Source organism: Pipistrellus kuhlii, unplaced genomic scaffold, assembly GCF_014108245.1.
Source record: "Pipistrellus kuhlii isolate mPipKuh1 unplaced genomic scaffold, mPipKuh1.p scaffold_m20_p_2, whole genome shotgun sequence".
NCBI lineage: Eukaryota > Metazoa > Chordata > Mammalia > Chiroptera > Vespertilionidae > Pipistrellus > Pipistrellus kuhlii.
In genome coordinates, this window is record NW_023425515.1 from 40,207,798 (window position 1) to 40,229,338 (window position 21,541).

The 21,541-nt window shown below is 42.9% G+C and overlaps 1 protein-coding gene and 1 long non-coding RNA gene across 6 annotated transcripts in view; one reads left to right on the forward strand and one right to left on the reverse strand.

The window, feature by feature from the left end:
• Positions 1-475: 475 nt before the first annotated feature.
• On the reverse strand, positions 476-1,470 carry LOC123652623. The gene is made up of 2 exons (XR_006742067.1): positions 1,350-1,470; positions 476-973 (listed from the first exon to the last, which is right to left on the reverse strand). It is a non-coding gene; the product is annotated as an uncharacterized LOC123652623 (long non-coding RNA).
• Positions 1,464-21,541, forward strand: part of LOC118723992 (LIM domain containing preferred translocation partner in lipoma) — a 639,355-nt gene continuing 619,277 nt past the window's right edge. For 3 of the 5 annotated variants that reach the window (XM_045583798.1, XM_045583802.1, XM_045583803.1), the window contains exon 1: positions 1,464-1,610. The gene's annotated coding sequence lies outside the window, so the exon portion shown is untranslated. Of the gene's footprint in view, positions 1,611-1,680; positions 1,785-4,357; positions 5,204-21,541 lie in introns of those variants that run through there. The other 2 variants (XM_045583800.1, XM_045583801.1) reach the window with 2 other exon arrangements.

Below are 21,541 nucleotides of genomic sequence, written 5' to 3' on the forward strand. Positions count from 1 at the left end.
AAAAAAATTCCACCAAATCCCATTAGAAGCAAGTTTTGGAAGTTTCATGTATAGGCAATTCAGTGTACTCTCAAACATTCACGAATGGAAATTAAGTCCTGCTAGAGGTCAAGGCTTCCTGTTTGGGTGGAAACATCCTGGGATTAGTCAGGGGACTTGGATGAGTGGAGGTGAGTTTAGGCGCTTTTGTGTTGGGCAAGCCGCTTTACCTTTTCCCCTCAAATGTAAAAGGGGGGCTATGCTTTGCCCTATCTAACATGAAGCTCTGATAAACTGCTTTCATGATGTGCTGAAGTGAGCGATTATTATTTTAGATATCAATAGGATAGAAATACAAGGAAACAAAGTCCACAGCCTTGGACCACCTTCCAGGCAATGGCTGCTGCACATTATAACCCTTTGGCATAGTAAATGGTGGTTTTCATGTGTGTGCTCACATTTACAAATGTCAGAGGGGGAACATTCAACTCTTAACTTTCCAAGAACAGGCTTGCCTTTATTCAAACCAGTTCACCCAGTTCGCTGATTTCTTTTTTGGAGATATGAGCATAGAAAAAAAGTTTCTGGGCTTCAGGACCAGGCGGAAAAATAAACGTTCAACTCCAGGTGTTCGTTTACTTGAGCCTAGGACAGAGAAAGTGGCCCCGAAGCAACGTCATTGCCTTCAGGGATGTCAATCAGACGTTCCAGGAAGTTGGAATTCTCTTCCCTGGGTGGTCTGCGTGGCCCGCTGACATCTAACCTGGTTCCCTGCTCTGTGGAAAGGAGGGAATCAAGGCTCTCTAGCTGGCGGAGGGGACTGGGATTGGGAGTCTGAACACCCAGGTCCCGCGCCTGGGTGCCTGGGTCGGTGGCGTGCAGGACTCTGGACAAGTCCTTTCTCTTCCGTCGGAGTGCCTCAGTTTTCTCATGTGGGAAATGGGCGGATGGGACGTTGGTCTTAGCCAGCTCCGACCTCCAGCACATAAGGAGTCTATTGGGAATCCAGGGAGAGGCTCAGGACCCAGATCTCGGAAGGGGTTTCCCCAAACAGAATCTCTGCTGCTCAGACTCAGCACCCTCAGTTGGCGCCTTTAAGGGCAGAGGCAGGTTCTCCCATTTCTCAGGCAGCCCCTCCACTCGGCCGCTTCCTCCTTCCTCTTCCTGCAGTGCAGGCAGAGCCCCCACAACTCCTTTCTCTTCCTCCGCCTGCGAGCTCCCTGCACCCCTAGGTCCCCTCCTCGCATTTCCAGGAAATAAAATGCCCGAGGTGCGCCCACCTTCTGGCACAGCCCCTGCCCGCCGCGGGCGCCCCTCCCCCCGCAGGCTGCGGCGCGCGGCGCCCGGGCACCCGCCTCCCCATACCTTACATGGACAAATGCGTGCAGGCAAAGTCAGGAATTCAGGCCCCTGACGTCAGCTTCCAGCTCTTAGGGCACCGCACGGGAGACCGAGGGGAGGGGGGTGGGGACGGTGGGAAGGAAGGAGGGGGAAAGGCACCAACCAGCAGCCGCTCCAGCCCTGCCGAAGTTTCACTTTTTATCTGTGGGTTCGCTCCCGGGCCCCGCGCGAGCGAGCTTTCCCGGGATAAGTAGCTTTTAGCGAGCAGGGGGACGGCCGGGCGCTGCAAGGTAAGGGCTGGCGGCGCGGTCCGGGGCGCGGGACCCGCCGCGGGGCGCGGGGCCGAGCCTGTCAGGGGCTGGGGACAATGGGAGGGGGAGTGCCTGGGCGCCTCCTCCTACGCCTTAGCCTCCGCCTCCAGCCGCTGCCGCCACCGCCGCTGCCCCGGCTGCCTCCTCCCAGAGGTATTGTTGCAAATCCTCCTTCCTCCCCCCGACCCCCCCCCCTACCCTCCGCCCGCGGGTGCCTCGGGAACCCCCAGCCTCCCCGGGCGCGAGCGCCTCCGGGGTGGCAGCGGCGCGGGCGCAGGGTGTGGAGCGTGCGCCCTGCCCCGGCCTGGGGGCCCGCGGTGCGGAAGTGCCAGCCGCGGTGCAATCGCGGGGTACACGCCATGGAAGGGAGACCCCGAGTTTTCGGGGAAGCTCGGATCGCGGTCTGGGCGGGGTTGGAGCCCTTCCCCCGGGTGACCCCAGCCTGGGCCTTTCTGGGCGCCCAGGGGGCGGGGCCACACCCAGCTGCTTCGAGCTTTCGCGGAATCCCAGTTGTCACCGTGGAAGGGGCCTAGGAAATCCAGTTAGCCAAGCCCCCATTTTACAGTTGGGGCAATTGAGGTCCGGAGAGAAGGAGGGCCTCCCCAGAAGTTAGTCACTTAAAGGCAAAACTGTAATGAACATAAATGGATCCCAATTCCTAATTTCCGTTCTCCAGCATTTCTCCAGCGCCCACTGTGTGCCAGGGGCATTGGCGGGTTTTTAGGTCGGAGAGGCAGATAAGGCCCAGTTCTTGCCCTATGAGAGCCCTCAGACCACCGAGGAGCCAAACCTGAAAGTGCTGAGTGCTGGATAAGGATTTAATGGGCTCGGAAAAGGAGTTTGATTTCCTGGTCCTTGGAGAGCGGATAGTGATGGCCCTTTGATCAGGGGTTTTTGAAGGATGGGAGTTTTCTGAAGCTAGCCAGTGACCAGGAAGCAGGCAATTTGCGCAGGAGTGGGGGTGGGGTGGAGGGTGGGGCTGGGACTGGTAGGGTGTTGGGGGTGGGGGTGGGTTGTAGATCAGAGAATACTAAATAAAATGTGGAGAGTAGAGATGAAACTGTAAATGTGACTGTGTTGAGGGCATGGGGTTGGAAGGAGAGTACACGAGCTGGGTAAATCAGTGGACTTGTGCCCAGGTACTCTGACAGAGCAAAGTCTTTGGGACTTTGTGATGCTATGGAGACCAGAAAGCTATCTCTCTGGCTTCCCTCTCAACCCTCAACACAAAATGCAAAAATTCAGGGTCATCTCTGAGTTACTTTCCTAATACCAGACTCACTTAACTTTATCTCCAATCCTCTTTCTCCTTCTACCCCCTCTCCCTTTTCTAAATTGCTTGCCTTCCAGTAAACCTTGTTCTTACTAAGGTGTTAGTGAGTTAATGGCTCACCTCTCTCAGAACTTGTGCATTTTAAGAAAGCCTTTAAGTGGAGCGAAGGGAAGCTACCAACTCCCTTTTCCACTTCTCATTCCTCAACCTCCTTCTCTCTTACAGATGGGGAAATAAAAATGAAGGGCCAGAGAAGGTGGATGCTATGGTGAATAATGGTGGATGATGGAGTGGGGGAGGGGCAAAATTTCTAATAGGGTTCACTCTACTCCATGACCAGCATTTCTCCTTCCATGGTTCCTGCTAGCACTGGGGACTGTCAAAAGGAAGTGTGTCTTGCATTGAATCTTCGTAGGGCTGTCCCTCCACTCCAATGCCCAGACTTTTATAGTCTGGAATGTACACTCTAGCTGGAAGAGAAGTAGTGGGGGTTAGCTGCTTGCATGGTAGGGAGAAGACCTGGGACCTTTGGGTTAGGCAGTCCCACAGGGTCATGCTCCCTGTGAGTAGCTGGCCAGCCTAGAGTTGGCTTTGATGGTAGAGGGAGGAGAAACGGAGCTGCTGAGCTGGTTACTATGGCTGGGACTGATTAGGACTCTTGGAGTGACAAATTCTGGTGGTAAGGTCATCACTCTGGGGCAGGTAGTCAGTTCCAGGCCGTGGTTGGTGGGAAAGGAGGCTTGTTTATGAAGGGCCTTAAAAATGCCAGGCTTGGGAGTTTGGATATGACTTGAAGTCATCATTTGAGGGTTTTGGGCAGGCTGGGACATGATTGAGAGGGGAGGTACTGGCACTGGAAAGCCTTCTGCTGCCCATTTCTAGAGAGAGGCAATAATTTGGCCTATAAATATTATCATTGGGTGTTCACTCACTTACTTGACATATATTACTGAGAACCTATTATGTGCCCTTGGCAAATATGAAATTTTATAGCAAGTGCTTGTACTTTAAAGACAAGTAAGTTGTATTTCATCAGTTCTAAGATACATTTTTTCCCCAAAATTTTAATATCACTGAAATTGGGCTGTCTTATAATCACAGATGTGTCATAGTTGAGCAATTTTTCATTTCAAGTTGATGATGGTACATCTTAGAGTCAATGGTTTAGATTTGATAAAAGTTATCATACCTTGTATGAAAATACAGTACTTGGCACTTTATAAAACATTTTTCCATCAGATATTCCATTTGCATCTCAAAAATCCCGAGAATTGGGCCTGGTGACACTGTCATCTCCATGGTAACTCTTTCCCAAGGTCACACAGCTAATTAGAAATGTGCTCAAAATGACAATCCAGAACTTGGACTCTTGGTGTTAATGTGTAATTTTACCCTGCTGTGGAACTCACATGGGTTATTGGGAGAACTGTAGAATAGTCGGATCGTATTTTATTTCAGAACTATGCTTTAAAATGCTGGAATGATGATGGGTTTTTGGCCAAGGGCAGAGTGTAACTCACTGGGATATACTGGGAAGCCCCTTTACCCCTGAAATTTGCTGCATTTAATGGAAAATGGACAGAGGGATAGAAAGTGCCAGGTAACATGGTAGAACCAGAAGATGGAACACACGAATCTATTTTTACATAAAGAAGATAAACAGTGCAGGAAGCACACAAATCCAGGAGCCTACCTACTGCAAGCCAGGAACTGGCTGGCCCTGGGAGTATAAAGATGAGGACATGATTCCTTGAGGACCACAGGTGTACATGCGCATGCACATGCTATTTTTCGGGTATGTTTTGGCTGCTCTGCACTGAGGAGGGTCCCTTTAAGGGAAGCCAGCACAGAGAGAGTGGTGTCTGAAGAGTTGCCAAAGTGGAGGAAGTACAGACAGGTAAGGCTCAATCTGTGAGGCTGATTGGGAACATTTATTCCTGAGGCTGTATTTTGAATGGCTAGCATAAAGTGGGCTGTGGGAATTGGGGAAAGGGGGGAACTTTTATTTTTTTTTCTAAGTAGATTTAACTTTACCTTGTAGGCTATAGGGGCCTTTAATTGGCACTCTACAGATTCACATGAGAACAAGCCTGGGCAGGACCTCTGAAACCATCTTTGGGAAGAGGTATTTGGTTAGTAATGCAGGAAGCATAGTAACACATTTAAGTAATTGGTTGGTGAACCTGAGACTTTGACCTTGGGCAGTAATTAGGAGTCTTAGCTCTTGTGTGTGCATTGATGGGTGGGGACTCTTCTTGGAACTGGCTTGGAAGGCTGTGCCTTGCTGGAAGAAACCCAGGTGAGGAAGGGAAGGTAAAGTTTGCTGTATGGAGAAAACTTCTATCCCGGTGAAAAATCTGAGGCTTGAAGGTATGTGTGAGACAGAGAACCTGAAGGTGAGAGGAAGGGAAGAGGGAATGGAAGTGTGTTGTGGGTCCTCTCTAGATCAGCTGGAGGTGTAAAGGAAATGGCCAGTGCTTAATGCAGGCCACAGAAATGAGAAAGGACACAGCTGTATCCTTGAGGCCTTCATCTCTTCTGACTTTCCACAAATAGGGTGAGTGGGTGGCCAGAGTGTCAATGGGATTTATGCTTGGAAGCATTTAAACCACAGAATTGAGGCTAGAAAATGTTTATCTTCCTATTGTTCTTTCTTAACCATAATAGTAATAAGAATATAAGTTTGAAAAAATTTTTGAGTGCCTGATATGTGCTTACATACTTCTCATGCCGATTTATTAAAGTTAGTTTTATGATTTTAGTTTCATTTGCAAATGAGATGATGAGTCCGGTTAAATAAGGTTATACCACTACTAAGTGACATGGTCCAGTTTCTGACCTTTGCCTGATCTATAGCCTCGCCACCACTCTTTTATGTCTCCACAGAATGAAAAATTCTAATCAACATTGATTTTCAGTATTCTTCCTTGGAGTTTAATCCAGTATACATTTATTGAGTACTGGTGGGATCATAATTGAGGGTTTATGATAAAGGGTGAGCAGTCTTCTCAATTCCACACAAGTGCTCCACCATTCCCTCTCTTAAGATGCTACTGTTCCCTCTACCCTTTGGGTATTTTCTCTCTCCAAACCTAACTGGAGAAGTTAGAGTCTCTCTAGCAAATTATCTGCACTCCTCCCCCAATATTACTTCCTCTCCTCTCCTCTCCTCTCTTCCCCTCCTCCTCTCCGTCTCCTCTCCTCTCCTCTCCTCTCCTCTCCTCTCCATCCTCTCCTCTCCTCTCCATCCTCTCCTCTCCCTCCTCTCCTCCCCCTCCTCTCCTCCCCTCTCCTCTCCTTCCTCCCCTCTCCTCCCCATCCTCTCCTCTCCATCCTCTCCTCTCCATCCTCTCCTCTCCTCTCCTCTCCTCTCCTCCTCTTGGATACTGTACTTGATACTGTACTTGTTCAGTAATTTTTTGTGAAATGAATTGAACTGAAACAGTATAAGCATGAATCATCACTTGACCTTATATGTTTGCTTGTTTTTGTCTTCACTTCACTATAAAATAAGTTTCATGAGGATCCCAATGATACTTTTGTTAATGGTCATGTTCCCAGTGCCCAGATGACTGCCTGGCACATGTTAGGCACTCTGGAAATATTTGTTAGGTGGAGAAAAAGATTGATTATGTTCTCTGCAAACATAAATGGCAATGTTGGGGAAAGAAACTATTTTTATTGACCCTAAAGTTTGGGCTTGTGGGCACAGGACTCCTTTGAGATTCATTTATGCTGTACCTGCCACAGATGGCATTGGGCAGTTCCACAGTGAGGGTCAAGGTTAAGAGTTCTGTGTTTAGTCTTTAAGCTAGCTATCCTAAGAGAAATTTCAATTGAAACTGCTCTTTCACTTTTCTCTCACACAGACAGGTGGTTCTGCTGTCTTTGAACATTCCTCTGTTTTTTTATCCATGCCTTTGCCTATGCTGTTTTCCAATGCCCATAATCATATTATTTATCCAAACTATGTTGGAAAGCCATAGTTTCATATTCTTTTATCACCAGCCTAGTCTGTGTAGTTTCTGGCCTGTCCATTATCTCTGCTTGTTGTAAAAGTATGATCCGTTAAGTTAAAAGCCCAAACCCACTTTGTGCAATGAACCCATTCCTAGACTCCTTGCCCCTTCTACCATTCATCTAGCTCAACTTCTTCTTCTTTCCCCCCCCCCATAAAAATGGGTCTTCTTTCTTTTCTTCCCTCTTTATTTCCCTCTTTATTTCTCTCTCTCTCTCTCTCTCTCTCTCTCTCTCTCTCTCTCTCTCTCTTTCTCTCTCTCTCTCTCTCTTTCTTTCTTTCCTTCTTTCTTTCTTTCTTTCTTTCTTTCTTTCTTTCTTTCTTTCTTTCTTTCTTTCTCTTTCTTTCTTTTCTTTCTATCTTTCTTTCTTTCTTTCTTTCTTTCTTTCTTCTTTCTTTCTTTCCTTCTTTTTTATATTTTATTGATTTTTCACAGAGATGAAGAGAGAGGGATAGAAAATTAGAAACATTGATGAGAGAGAATCATCAGTCAGCTGCCTCCTGCACACCCACTACTGGGGATGCACCCACAACCAAGGTACATGCCCTTGCCCGGAATCGAACCCGGGACCTTTCAGTTTGCAGGCTAACGCTCTATCCACTGAGCCAAACCAGTCCTGGCTAGCTCAACTTCTTGTATTCATTTCCACACATGTATACTGAGTGATCACCATATGCTAAACAGAAATGCTGAAAACTGGCTTACAAAGACAAGGGTCTGTTTTCAAGGGTTTTGATTCCAGCACAAGAGAGAGTGATTGAAATAGAACATGGCAAGGCCTTAGTAGAGTGATGAACAAAGGGCTAATGGGAGCACTAAGAATGGAGTGACCAGCACCTGGAAAGGTTTTGAAGAGAGAGTAGGAGTTTATAAGGTGAATGGGGTGGAAGAGCATTCCAGGAATAGACACCTTGATATACATGCATAATCCTGAGGCCTAAAGGTGCTTGCAGAATAGAAGGCTGGGCTTGGAGATCACTGTGAAAGGTGGCCCTGAGGATTAGATTATAAAGGCTGATAGGGCAGCTAAAGATGATGTCAGGAGTTTAAGAAGGGCAGGAGGGCTATTGTTACTCTTACAGCAAAGGAGGGCCTTGCTGCCCCTGAGCTTTAGAAAGCTCTGGTGACCAAATGATAGCAAGTTAAAACCCCAGGCAGGGGCCTGCTTAGGAGGACGCTGAAATGTTCCAGGGCAGGAGATACTGTACTTGTATGAGCTCAGGAGAGCAGAGAGGAAAAATCAGATTCTGGAAGCTATTTGCTATTAGAATCATATTAGGCAGCTTAGCTCTTACTCTTGTCCTTCTAATTATTTGCAAGCTTATCAGCCTTGGCTGGGAAAACTGTTTTATGTGACCAAAGGTTGTAGCGGTAGGAGAATCATCAAGCTGGCAGCCAGTTCCTGCCTTAGAAGTGCAGGCTGGGTTGTGGTGGCCAGAGAGACCTGCTTCCTTATTGCAGTGAAGAGGAAACTGAGGCCCCAGGGAAAGAGACAGATTTGCTCTGTCTCATCTCTGACAGTGGAGCTGGAATTGGGCTGTGGCCAGCTCTCTTTCAAAGGTGTTTTTGATTCTGTTTCTGCTGAGCCTCGCCTGACACATTCTTTCTTTTGCCTAGGAGAATTTGGAAGGGGATAAAACCTAAGAGATCATTGTTACTAGGCTTGAACCTTGTGCTTTTGCACTTGGAAAACAAAGTGATTAAGATGGTTTAGTTCAGGTTTGTGTGCAGTTTGGGAATTTGTTTCTTTTACTGCCATTTATGCCTGTGGCTTGTTTGCAAGAACCAAGCTTCTGATTCCTTGATAACCCCCAGCACATTCCTTGGTTGTGACAGTCCCAGCCCCACCCCCAGCACTCTCCTTTTTCTCCTTTTATTTCTGTGTATTTTTTGCTTGCCAGTATGGGACCTGATCCTCCTATTTTTTTCCTTTCCTCTTAAACCTGCCCATCACAACCCATATCACAGAACCCATTAGTATTTCATAGCCTTCATAGCACTTTTTATGTGGCGAATACATTTTACAATCGTTTTTCATTATCCAGTTCCCAGCTGCAATCCAGGAGATGTGTCAGCAGGATCAGTCTTGCTCTGAGTGAGGGCAAGCATTCAGGGGAGAAGAAGCCTTCCCACAGAGTGCCTTGCCTTAAGTGGTAAAAGGAAAAATCAGACTCCTGTCTCAGAAGTGCCTGTTCTGGGTCTTCATTTCTTCTGTAAGTGAGCATGAGAATTGGATGTGAAAGTCTCCAGCAAGCCCCGCACACAGGCAAGAAACCATTGTTATTTTACATTGTTGGCAGTTTTATTTTTTAAAATATATTTTATTGATTTTTTTTTTACAGAAAGGAAGGGAGAGAGGAGAGAGAGACAGTGAGAGACAGTGAGAGAGAGGGGGAGAGAGAGAGAGAGGAGAGAGAGAGAGAGAGAAACATTGACCAGCTGCCTCCTGCACACCCCCCAATGGGGATGCGCCAGCAACCAAGGTACGTGCCCTTGACCCCTTGACCGGAATTGAACCTGGGACCTTTCAGTCCGCAGGACAGTACTTGCTTAAACAGGCGTCTTCAAACTACGGCCCGCGGGCCACATGCGGCCCGCAGAGGAGTCTGATCCGGCCCGCCAGGTTTTTTGGGCAGTGAGTGCAGCCGAGGTGTTACAGTAGGAATTAGTAGTTCATATAGTCCGGCCCTCCAGCTCTCTGAGGGACCGTGATCTGGCCCCCACTTTAAAAAGTTTGAAGACGCCTGATAGAGGGACTGTTTTTTCTGGTTTCCCCTGGACAGCCCTGGTTTTTGTGTTCTAATTAGTACCATTAGCTGCCGGTGTCTGTGACTTTGGACGAAAACTGAGAATCATTTTTGAGACTCCTGAATTCTAAGGGTCTGGTCTTTTACCATGCTATCATTTGCTTATGCTGTTTTCTCTACCAGTATCATCACCAATGGTTTTTTTGACATAGGAAAAACAAAGACCTGTGTTTGAGTTACCCACTAGCAAATTCTTAAGCAAATTCCAGAATAATCTTGAGTTTCAGTTCCCTTCACACAGAGGTCATATGGTACATGGCAGTGTATTCGTGAGAACCAGAGACATACGCATCACGGTGCTTTTAAAAAGGTAATGTAGTGCATAATGTGGTAATTCCTGATGCCCAGCATGGTGCCTGTCACACAGGGATGACACTTTACTCTTCTGGGGGATATCCTGGGATCTAGACCCAGCCAGGTCCAAGTTCATATCCTAGCTGTGCTCTCTGGGGTGGTCACTGGCAGAATTTTGTTTACTGACTTACTAATACTTTGTAAGACCTCTCATTAATGAGGGCACCATTGTTTAGAATATGAGGTGTGTGAGCGCACAGGCATTCTTGGCTGTGCAAAGATCGTCCATCACCAGTAGTAGCTGTGTGTCCCTTCTCCCATTGGCACCATCCCACTCTCTTGGATTTTGTTTGTGTTGTGTTTTTCAGTCTGCAGGGTTTGCTCTACTATAGCAATTGCTTGTGTAATGGCCTCACATCAAAACTCCATGTAGTTCAAATGGAAAACTGGTTCTGACGAATGGTGTTAAGTCTTCTTCAGAAACTTGTGTGGGAAGCTTTCATGGGGCACCTAAGCAAAGGGTCAGGACAGAGAAGCACTCTTACTGACCTTCAAGAACTGTGCTTTGGGTACCTGTCTACCATAGCCATTGTCAGTATTCCTTAGTTACTCAGGCCATCAACCAGCAGCTCACCCCCTATGTTGGAGAGGGTCTAGGACATAGAGGGCCTTCCCTATTAGGAGAACATGGCTGAGCAAATGTACTGTGAGTCTGTTGGCATTTTTAGGAAACCACATTTGCATGTTAGGGGATTCCTCTCCTCAATATTAGCCTTCCTTTCCTCATCCATAAAAATGGCGGTAGCAACACTACTTGCTTAAGAAGTAGAGGGAGTGTTTTTTCTGCTTTTCCCAGGACATTCCTGGTTTCTGTCTGTGTCCTGGTGTAGTATTGACAGTGTCCCCTTTTATCCTTTGAATTGTTATGATTTGGAGGATAAATTATATGGTCACCTTACTTGTAGGTGAGTATTGAGTAAGGTAGTGTAAGTAATATACTGAAGGCCAGGCCTAAGGTAAGGATTCAACACACATATATTGTTTTTGTTAGAGGAGACATTAGGTGCTCAAGAAATGTTTGTTCAATGAACTGCATTTATAAAGGTAAATTTTGAGTATGTTTGAAAGGGATGTCTAGATTGTAGGCACTTAGAGTTTATTAGATTTGATAAAACATGTCAATGATGTTTAAAATATAAGAAAGTGCCACGAGAGTAGTATAAATGATGGATTTCTGGAGTGGATAAGTCCACTGGAACATGTGCAGAAGCTTGTTGGAAGTGCTGGGCCATGGGTTGGACCCTGAAGGACAGGAAGGTTTAGTCCAAGATGCACTGGGAAGCTAAAATTGCTCTGGCTACTAAGAGTTAGGAAATAAGATAGAGTTTCTGTCCATGTGTGTTACTTTAGCTGGATTTTTGTTTTTATTTTAAAATATATTTTATTGATTTTTTACAGAGAGGAAGGGAGAGAGATAGAGAGCCAGAAATGTCGATGAGAGAGAAACATCGACCAGCCACCTCCTGCACATCCCCTGCCCGGGGATGTGCCTGCAGCCAACGTACATGCCCTTGACTGGCATCGAACCCGGGACCTTTCAGTCCGCAGTCCGACGCTCTACCACTGAGCCAAACTGGTTTTGGCTAGCTGGATTTTTGAATCTATTGTTTTCCATCAGTGGCCTATGTTGATAAAGATCTTTAACTGTAACAGCCCAATGTGGTACTGAATTCTGTGCCAAGAGGTCACAGAATAATCTTACTCTTCCTGTTGAATTTCCACCGAATATAGTGCTTTTTTAGTTCCCAGGAAGAAAATTAAAACAAAACAAAACAAAGGCACCTGAAGCTTCTGTCTTGTTTGGTATGAATAGTAATCATTTTTAGGAACTGCAGTAGGGAGTTGCCACACAGAGGGTGGGGTGTACCCTGACTCATGGGAAAGGCAAACTGCAGTGACCCGGAGGGTAAGCAGCACCTTTTCTTAGAACAAGGTGAAAGTTAGGTCAGCTTTCCAGTAGTCTGCTCATTTCCAACCTGGAAATCTCTCTTCTTGGCCACAGCCTATCAGCTTTACTTAGAGCATAGGGTTCCAGTAATGGCAGCTGGACAAAACCCTAAAAATACATTTGTTCATCTATTTGACAGAATCCTGTGCTTATTTATACAACATCAGGTGCCATAGGTATTTGTGAATGACTGAGTGGAAATGTAGTCTGGGTTTGGGGCATGAGATCCCCACCTTCAGGAGATCTTTTAAATCAATACAGTTTGTAAAAGTATGTGCTATCCTATACCCACCAATGAAAAAGAAGTATGTGCCTCTCCATTTATTTTATTTTTATATTTTTATTGGTTTTAGAGAAGAATGAGAAGGAGAGACAAATAGAAACATCAATAATAAGAGACAATTATTGATTGGCTACCTCCTGTATGCCCCACAGTTGGGATCGAGCCTGCAACCTGGGCATATGTTCTGACCAGGAATAGAACTGTGACCTCCTGGTCAATAGGTTGATGCTCAACCATTGAGCCATACTGGCTGGGCTCTCCATTTTAATCTTTATTCAATCTCAGAGATTTCCCTGCTTTGCTTTTTCCTGCCTCCTTAATCTACCACCAATGAATTTCCAATAATTCCTCCTTATGTCTCCTTTTCTGATTCTAATGTATAAAATTCATAAAACTGCCATTCTCTGGAGCATTTTCTCAATTCATTGACATTTTGCATCTTGGCAATGACAGTTTGGCTCAAATAAACTCATAAAAATAAAAGAGGTATATGTGCAAGTATCTGTTGGCTCTAATTGAACAGTTACTGACTAGGAATCTGGGGGAAACTTTACAAATGAAAAGATTGTCATTGAGACTTGAAGGATGAGTGGGAATTTGGTGGGCCAGAAGAAAAGGTAGGAAATACCATGGACAGAGACACAGAAGAGCGAAAATGCAAGGTGCTTTGGAAAGTTGGAGTCAATGGGGACTGCCTAGTGGAGAGGCCTGGAGATGAGGGTGGGACTTAGACTGATAAAGGCCTTGATTGCTGCATTGAGGAGTTGAGCCTGCACTATGAAAGGAGCATCAAGTAGGGAAGTGGGGTGATTGGATCTATGCTTTAGGAAAATAACTGGTTATAGTATGCTGGATGGATTGAGGGGAGGATATGGAAGATGGTGAGATGTGCTGTAGCTCAGCCAAGAGATAAAGCGAAACTGAAATAGGGATGAGGAAATGGTTGTGGGGGCATTTCAGAGGTAGAATAGAGGTTACCTATTCTTGTCATTGAAACAAGAGTAACCCCAGACTCTGAGCAGATGACACATGCAAAGTCCATAGCAAAATTGGACAAAAGGCAGAGAGTGTTAAAAATGGATGATTGGGTACTAAGAATGATGAACTAAAGTTCATGTGGAATTGTGTGGAGCCACTATTTTGGTGCTACTTACCAAGGAGATCATGTAGCCTAGGCCAGCCTGCATGGACCTGCTAAGGTGAAATCCATCAATCTAGTCATGGCACTTCTTGGCAGTTGCCATTTTTATAGTGCTTTACAGTTGATTATCTATTTTCCTATACATACAGGTAAATCCTCACAACAGTCCAGTGAGTACTGATTAATATTGTCTAAGTTTTACTGATCAGGAATGTGAGACTGAGAAAGATTAAGTAACTTGCCCAGGACTTCAACTTGAGTTTTCTATTAGCACAATTTCATATTCCTCCTTTCATGAGCCAGGAAAGATCCGCAAGGCAGGCCCCCATTTTTGTTCATATTCATATCCTTAAGATTCACTGTGGATTCTGATATGTTCTTACATATTTAATAAATGCTACTTTCATATGTTGAGTAAACATATGTGTGAATACTGTAAGTGAAGTAATTAATGACATTTTTAGTTTTAAGAATATCTTTAGTAATGAGAAATCCTAAATACACTCCTCTAAACATTAATCAGTTTCTTATCTAAACACCATGGGAAAGAACTTCTTTAGAATATATTTACTTAACTTCATAAAACAAATGAACAAGCAAACAAAGAAACTCTTTTTTTTTTTTTTTTTTTTTTACTTGACTACCCCTCTCTGATCTCAACCCCCAAAAGTGCATTCTGCTTTTCTGTATGTGTTCGATGTTTCTTCTACTTGATATTGTTATGAAAAAGCTGCTCAGGTTTTACATTGATTTTTTACATAATTAAATACTTTTTGAAATTGATAAATCCTGCTTTAAACATTACTCATGTGGACTCTAGGATAGTTTTTATTTTTAAAAAATAATTAAATACGATTTCAACATGTTAAAAAATGCAGTGATAAACATGAGGGGACAAATACCTTTTTCTTCTTTCTTAATTATTTCCTTAAAGACAGTTATTTCTTTGGCACTTCCACTTTCCCAAACAGTGTCAATCATTTTATCCTTTGTATTATGTGGTTATCTGAATATGTATCTTAATTTCTTCAGGAATGTAGTAGAAAATTCATCATGGTTTGGCGGGTCAGACAGGTTTAGGGTCAAATCATGGCTCTGCCACTTGTTAGTGCTTTATAATTAAACACATGTAATAATCTTGTATTTGCATATAGTTACTTAACCTCCCAGATCTCCAATTCATCATGTGTAAAAAGAGATCATAGTATCTTCCAGGTGGTACTGCTAAAAAATGTTATCTCTGTCCTCTTTGCTCTTTGCCAACCCATTAGATGATAATATAATCACATCTTTGTCCTTATATTTTGACATAGAGTATGATAAATAGTAGACCTTAAGTCAATGTTTATTGGCTGGATAAATAAGTTTTAAGTTCTTTCAAAGGAAAATTATAGGCTCATAGATATCAGATATTTCTATTACTTTTCATACCAGTTGCCATACATACTCCAGAAAAACTTCTAATTTGTAGTCATTACCAATGTGTGAGTCTACTTTTTCTCTATGACTTCACCAGGACTTAACTTTATGACTTGCAGTTGTCTTTGCTAAATTAATATGTAAGAAATACTATTCCATTACAGTTTTAATTTACATTCTTTAATTACTGAAAATAATTCTCAAGAAATTAAGTTTGTTTCCCTTTGTGTGAATGGTCAAGTGGCAGTATTTAAAAATAGTCCAGGCTGAAGAAGCTTGTTATGAAAGGACTAAACATGTTTTGTGCTTTGAGTTGACTAAATTTTATTTATGTATTAATTAATTTGTTTGGTCAGTGTTTATTGAGCACTGATTATATGTGCTAGCTACTATTCAGGGGCCATGAATACTACAAAGAAAAAAAATGAATAAAGTCAGTGATCTCCATTTCAACCTTCTTATTTAACATGGGTGGTAGCTGAGACCTGGAAGAGTGAGATTAATTACCTAGGGCCATACAGCTTGTTTTGTAGCAGAACCAAGCATTTATTTGAACAGTAACTGTGATTTAAGATGTTTAGTATTAATAGCCTTTTAAACCATGGGAAACATCCTGGAAAGTTCTGAACAGTGATGTCTAAACAACATCTCCAACCCATATCTATATTGAGAAAGCAGAGTCCTGATTTAGAAAATATGACTACCTGTTTGTTATTTTTTGTTTTTTTTTTTAACATTTTTTAAAAAAAATGATTTCAGAGAGGAAGGGAGAGGGGGAGAGAGATAGAAACATCAATGATGATGAGAGATAATCATTGATCGGTGACTCCTGCATGCCTCCTACTGGGGATTGAGCTTGCAAACCAGTCATGTGCGCTTGATCAGAATGGAACCTGGGACCCTTTAGTCTGTAGGTCAATCTATCCACTGACCTAAACTAGCCAGGGAGATTACCTTGTTTTTTAGTCTCATAGAGAACTCCTTCCTTGAACTCTTTGCCTCTTGCATTTATTCATTCCTACTATAAATGAATAAACTTATTTTAAAAACAGGGCTAGAAAACAAAACAAATTTGATTCATATGTGAACCTTCTTGAACATGTTTTTGATAAATGGGAAGAACAGAAGACACATTTCTTTTATCAATAAAACAGTCAATTTAGATTTAATATGGTAGTTATCCTCAGGTAATAAAAATTTAACTAACTTGTCATAACTATCTAGTTTAAACTCAATTAGGAGCCTCATATTATTTACTTGCAGGGTAAAATTTAATAGAACTTCAGTTAAGCATTTATTGCTAATTTAATTTAAAATTAAGTTAATCACCACAGTTGGTAACAACCACAGAGTATTTAATTAACATTTAGCAAACTATCTTATTAAATCTAAATATGATGCAGACAGGAATTGTTTATTGCCATCAGTTTGCAAGCACCACCCCAAAGGGTCTTTGGTTTTCTCTTGGCTTTTCTCTTCTGATTTGTCACCTTCATTTTCTTCTGGTTGACACTCAACTTGGGTGAAGGAATTGAAGCGGCAAGAGTTCATAGTGTTATGGGAGCTTTTGGATTTAGGCATAGCTGACAAATTCCTGTTCCATTGTATTCCATTCTTCAAGAATTATTGAGCACATTTTTTGTGTGTAAGACATTCTTTTAAACACTTAGGAATATATAGAGGAGGTCATGTTGACATATTTTTCATTATTCTCTCATCTGAAGATATGAAATAATTGAATTAATTCATTCATTTAATACATTTATTGGCCTAAAGTTTGTAAGTTATTTTGCTGAGTGCCCCGGATATCATCATGATTTGTATAAAGATCCTTGCTCTTATGGAAGACAAGTATGAGATGTGTGGTAGTATGAGAGGTATAGAAATATAAATATTAGGTAAGGTGCAATAGTAGGAGCACTACAGTTCCTTAAATGCTGTGATTTTTAAGATAGTGTTTTCCAACATGTTAGAAATGTTCTATGGCAAAAAGGTCCTATAGCCAATTAAGTTTGGAAAAGTTAAAGTTAAACAAAATTAAATGGGCTTTAAAAAAATATTGTTGAGATTATTACAGATGTTCTTCTTATTTCCTCATTGCCCCCCTCCACTCAGTTCCCATCCCACTCCAGGCCTTTGTCACCCTACTGTCTATGTCCATTATAGATAATGCATATATTCCTATAAGAACTTTGTTTAATCTCTTCCCTTTCCTCTGACTATCATCAGTCTGTTTCATTTCTATGCCTCTGATTCTATTTTATTCACCAGTTTATTCTGTTCATTATATTTCTTATTTGTTTATTTTGATTTTTAGATTCAATTGTTGATAGGTATATATTTGTTGCCATTTTGTTGTTCATATTTTTTATCTTTTTTTCTTTTTCTTCTTCTTCTTAAAGAATACCCTTCAGCATTTCATATAATGGTGGTTTGGTGGTGATGCACTCCTTTAGCTTTTTCTTGTCTGTGAAGCCCTTTATCTGATCTTCAATTTTAAATGATAGCTTTGCTGGGTAGAGTGATCTTGGTTGTAGGTTCTTGTTATTCATCACTTTAAATATTTCTTGCCACTCTGTTCTGGCCTGCACAGTTTCTATTGAGAAATCAGCTGACAGTCCTATGGACATTCTTTAGCCCTCAGCATTTTAATTATGATGTGCCTTCCTGTTGTCTCCATTGAGTTCCTCTTGTTTGGGACTCTCTGTGTTTCCTGGACTTGCAAGTCAATTTCTTTCACCAGGTAGGGGAAGTTTTCTGTCATTATTTCTTCAAATAAGTTTTCAATATCTTTAACTTATCTCAGAGGCTTCTTATACTATCTTCTTATTTTTTTATTCTCTCTCTTTTTTTTTTTGTTCTTCTGGTTGGGTGTTTTGCTTTTTCATATTTCAAATAATTGATTTGATTCTCAGAATTGTCTACTCTACCATTGCATTCCTATATATTATTCTTTATTTCAGTCAGTGTATGCTTAATTTCTGACTGGTTCTTTTCCTTTTTTTTTTTGGAGGTTCCTAGAAGATTTTTGAGTAACCTTACAACCATGGTTTTGAACTCTATATGCAATAGTTTGCTTTCTTCCATTTTTAAAATTTGTAACATGTTTCTTTGTCTTCACATTTTGATTGCTCCCTGTGTTTGTTTTTTATGTATTGGATAGAGCTGCTATATCTCCTTGAGTTGGTAGAGTGAAAATTGGTAGAGTGTAGTAGGTGTATTATAGGGCACAGTGGCTCAGCCTCCCCAGTCACCTGAGCTGAGAGTTCTTGGTGCACCCTATTGTGGGCTGTGAGCACAGGCTTGTTGTAGTTGAGAGTTGATTGCTGTTGGTGTCACTGGGAGGAATTGACCTCCAGGTCAATTGGCTGTGAGGAGAGCTGCTGTGCAGGAGACACTCCTATGGTGAGGACTTGCTTCAGTAGGGCTTTGGTGCTCACTGAGTCTGCCTCTTGAGTGTCACTTATGGATGTGTAGAATTGTAATCTGGTAGTGTCTGACATTGACCATTGGATACACTGGCTCTTGGGTCTCCAGGGAGGCACAAAGTCAGCCACTGCCTGGGACCACCCAGCAAGAGCTACAGAGAGATTTCTCCTCTTTGTATTGGGTTTGGAAGTACCCTGATGAGGCCCAGCTGTGCAGCAAGGTAGGATGGTGCTGGTGCCAGATCTTGGCCTTTTATTGATAGGTTTTGGGCTCTCTGACCCAGCTGGAGCTTGTTTGCAAAAGCTGCTGCATACAGCTTGGGTGGGGTTATAAATTGGATGAGGCAGGTTCTTAGGGAATCACCAGGGTGGAGCAAACAGAAATGGCTACCAGTCAGCCCTGTGACCAAGGGATCCCAGCATAGGAACAATGATCCCTGCAAGCAACTCCACCTGGGAGAAAGCTGCCCCTGAGATCTTGCCCTTATGCCAGACAAACAAGTTCCTTCCTGTATGTGTCTGTGTCCCCAAAGCTTTGCTCTGGTGCTGGAGCTCAGAGGAAGCAGGGAATTGTAAGTTCAGTTCATGGTGCTGGCCTTTTAAGAGGAACAGCTGGGTCTCCAGCAGCTTCTGTGTCACTGAGCCCCAATCTACACTGGTTTTTATAGCCTATAGTTTATTGCCTGTAGGGACTTCTTTTCCCAGCTCTGGGACCCTGGGCTGGGGGTCTCGTGTGGGCCTGGGACCCCTTGCTCCTCTGGGCAGCCTCTGTAGAGACGATCTTCCTCCCGATTAAAAAAGCAGCACACGTGGGTGCTCAACTAGCCCATTTTGCACCTCCGCACCACCTACCAGTCTCAGTGTGCTTTCTTTTTTACTTTTCTTGTTGTAAGAGTTCCATTCACCCAGCTTTCCAGTGGTTCTGATGATGGTTGTTCTGTATTTTAGTTGTAATTTTGATGTGGTTGTGGGAGGCGGTGAGTACAGCTGTTTTCCTATGCTACCATCTTCAAATCTTAAATGGGAATTTTTACCATTGGACTTTTCTGATTTTGGACTTTATCCAAATTCTATCATTGGACTTTAGTAAACTAATGCACATTGTGATCGTCTAAGAGGTTTATTTCCCAAAGTCATTTGATCATAGACTTCTCCTCCCCCTCCCAGGACATTTATTGGGCTTAGTGTTCCCATGTACTTTGGGTGAACTATGGGTCCTGTCTACCAGCTTCTCAGCCTCAGAGGGGTACTCAGGCATGCACCTTAGTGACTATTTCAGCGTTGGAATTTCTAATTGGTATGAAAGGTGTGCAGATAAAATGAGTGATTTCAGACATAGAAATTTCTGCCTGGGGTTGAGTGTGTGGAATCAGAGCGGGCTTTCCTCGTGGAAGAGAGCTAGATTTGTATGTGAGAGAGTTTGTATGAGAGAGGCCTGGAGGATTGCCAAGGAGTCACTGGGAATAAAACAACCGTGAAATTCTGACATGACTGATTGGGTTGAGATACCCTAACACATGGATGCAACTTAGACCAATTTTCCTTTTAGCCTAAATCTGGACAGGTAAGAAGTGGCAGGTTTTTTGGTGCAGAACTCTGCTTTAGGCCCTTTTCCAACTGAGTGACTGCCCATCTGGTGATGCACTCACTTCTGTAAGGCATTCTAATTTGCCTGGGGGAGGGCCTCTGCCTTGTGAATCACAATATCTTTTTGGAGTGGGTCTTGGCTCCTTGGTGAACAGCTTGATCCTAGCAGGTCTACTTTCCATTTACTTCATAATACACCATTTTCTCCACCTTTCCTCCCTCCTTCCCTGCCTTCACATATTCTGAAAAATCATTCTCATCTACCTGTATCAACCTTTTCATGTAAGGCAGAATACCCTTTTATAGTCTTCCTGAAAAGTCATTTATTTTACTTAAAATAGTGTTACTAATTTTCTCCTCTTTAGTAGTAATTAATGTATGGAACATACTAGGTGAAATGGAGGATAATCAGTACATCTGGTCTACCATACCATAGGAATTGTGACTCCAGGGTCTGTTCTTTCAGTATCCACCTTGTTATCCATCTCTGTGCAGAAAAGAGCACGGGCAAGGAATGGGGAGAAAAGCCAAGTTTTTCCCCTGTCTGAGCTGGTCTATTTATGAAATGTTAGATGTAGGCTATGTACTCTTAGAGACCTTTCAACTAAAAATGTTGAGTGTTAACATTTGCTAAGTCAACATAAGCTGGATTCAATCAGGATTGTTTGATCAGTCATATAGCTAGCCCTTAGAACCAAGCCTGGCACATGACAAGCCCTATTAAATATTAGCTGCTGTTATTATGTGCTATCCTCACAGAGTCAGAACATTGTGAAAAGATCCTGGAGATAGTGTGCTTTTTTGGTCATCTTTTTGAAGAAACTTTTAATTTTGGAACAAATTTAGAATTATAGAAAAGTTGTAAAGATTGTACATAGAATTTTTGTACACCTCTTACCCAGTTTCCCTCATTATTGACATCTTATATTACCATGGTTCATTTGTAAAAACTAAGAAACTGACATTGGTACATTCCTGTCATCTAAACTCTAGACTCTATTTGGATTTCATCAGTTTTTCCATTAACGTCCTCTTCCTTTTCCAGGATCCAGTCCAGGGTTCCACATTGGTCCCTCTGACTGATTGCTTCTAGTCAGCCTTAAAACTTGGCAGCCTCTTCCCCTCCACCCCAGATCCCTACCTCAAAACTGGCTTGTTCCTCCTCTATTGTGTCTCTGTAATACTCCCCATTTTACTAGCACTTACCACATTGTAGTACTACAGTCTGTCTCTCTCACAAGAATAGGAGCTCCCCGAATACAGGGGCCATGCCTGCCTTGTTCTCATTATATCCTTATCCCCCAGCACAGCACCTGGTACAGAATAGGTGCTCTGTAAATATTTGTTGAATGAGAATAAAATTTAGTTATTATATTCCTATGGCTTTAAAACTCTTATTTTTGTAATAGCTGGGGAAGGATTCTTTATAGAGAAGCCTGATACAATGTAGAATGTAGAATGAATAAGCTAAAGTGGCTGTGGATGAAGTGGGACAGGACAGGATCCACTTTTCTTGCATTCTTCTGCTTTTTCTTTTTTTGGAAGGGGATCTGGCAAAGCAGGGCTTAAAAATCACCACAATTCAGCCTCTTTGTTTTCTGAGGAGGAGACTGAGGCTCTCAAATGGCGAATGACGATGCTGGGTGAAGCT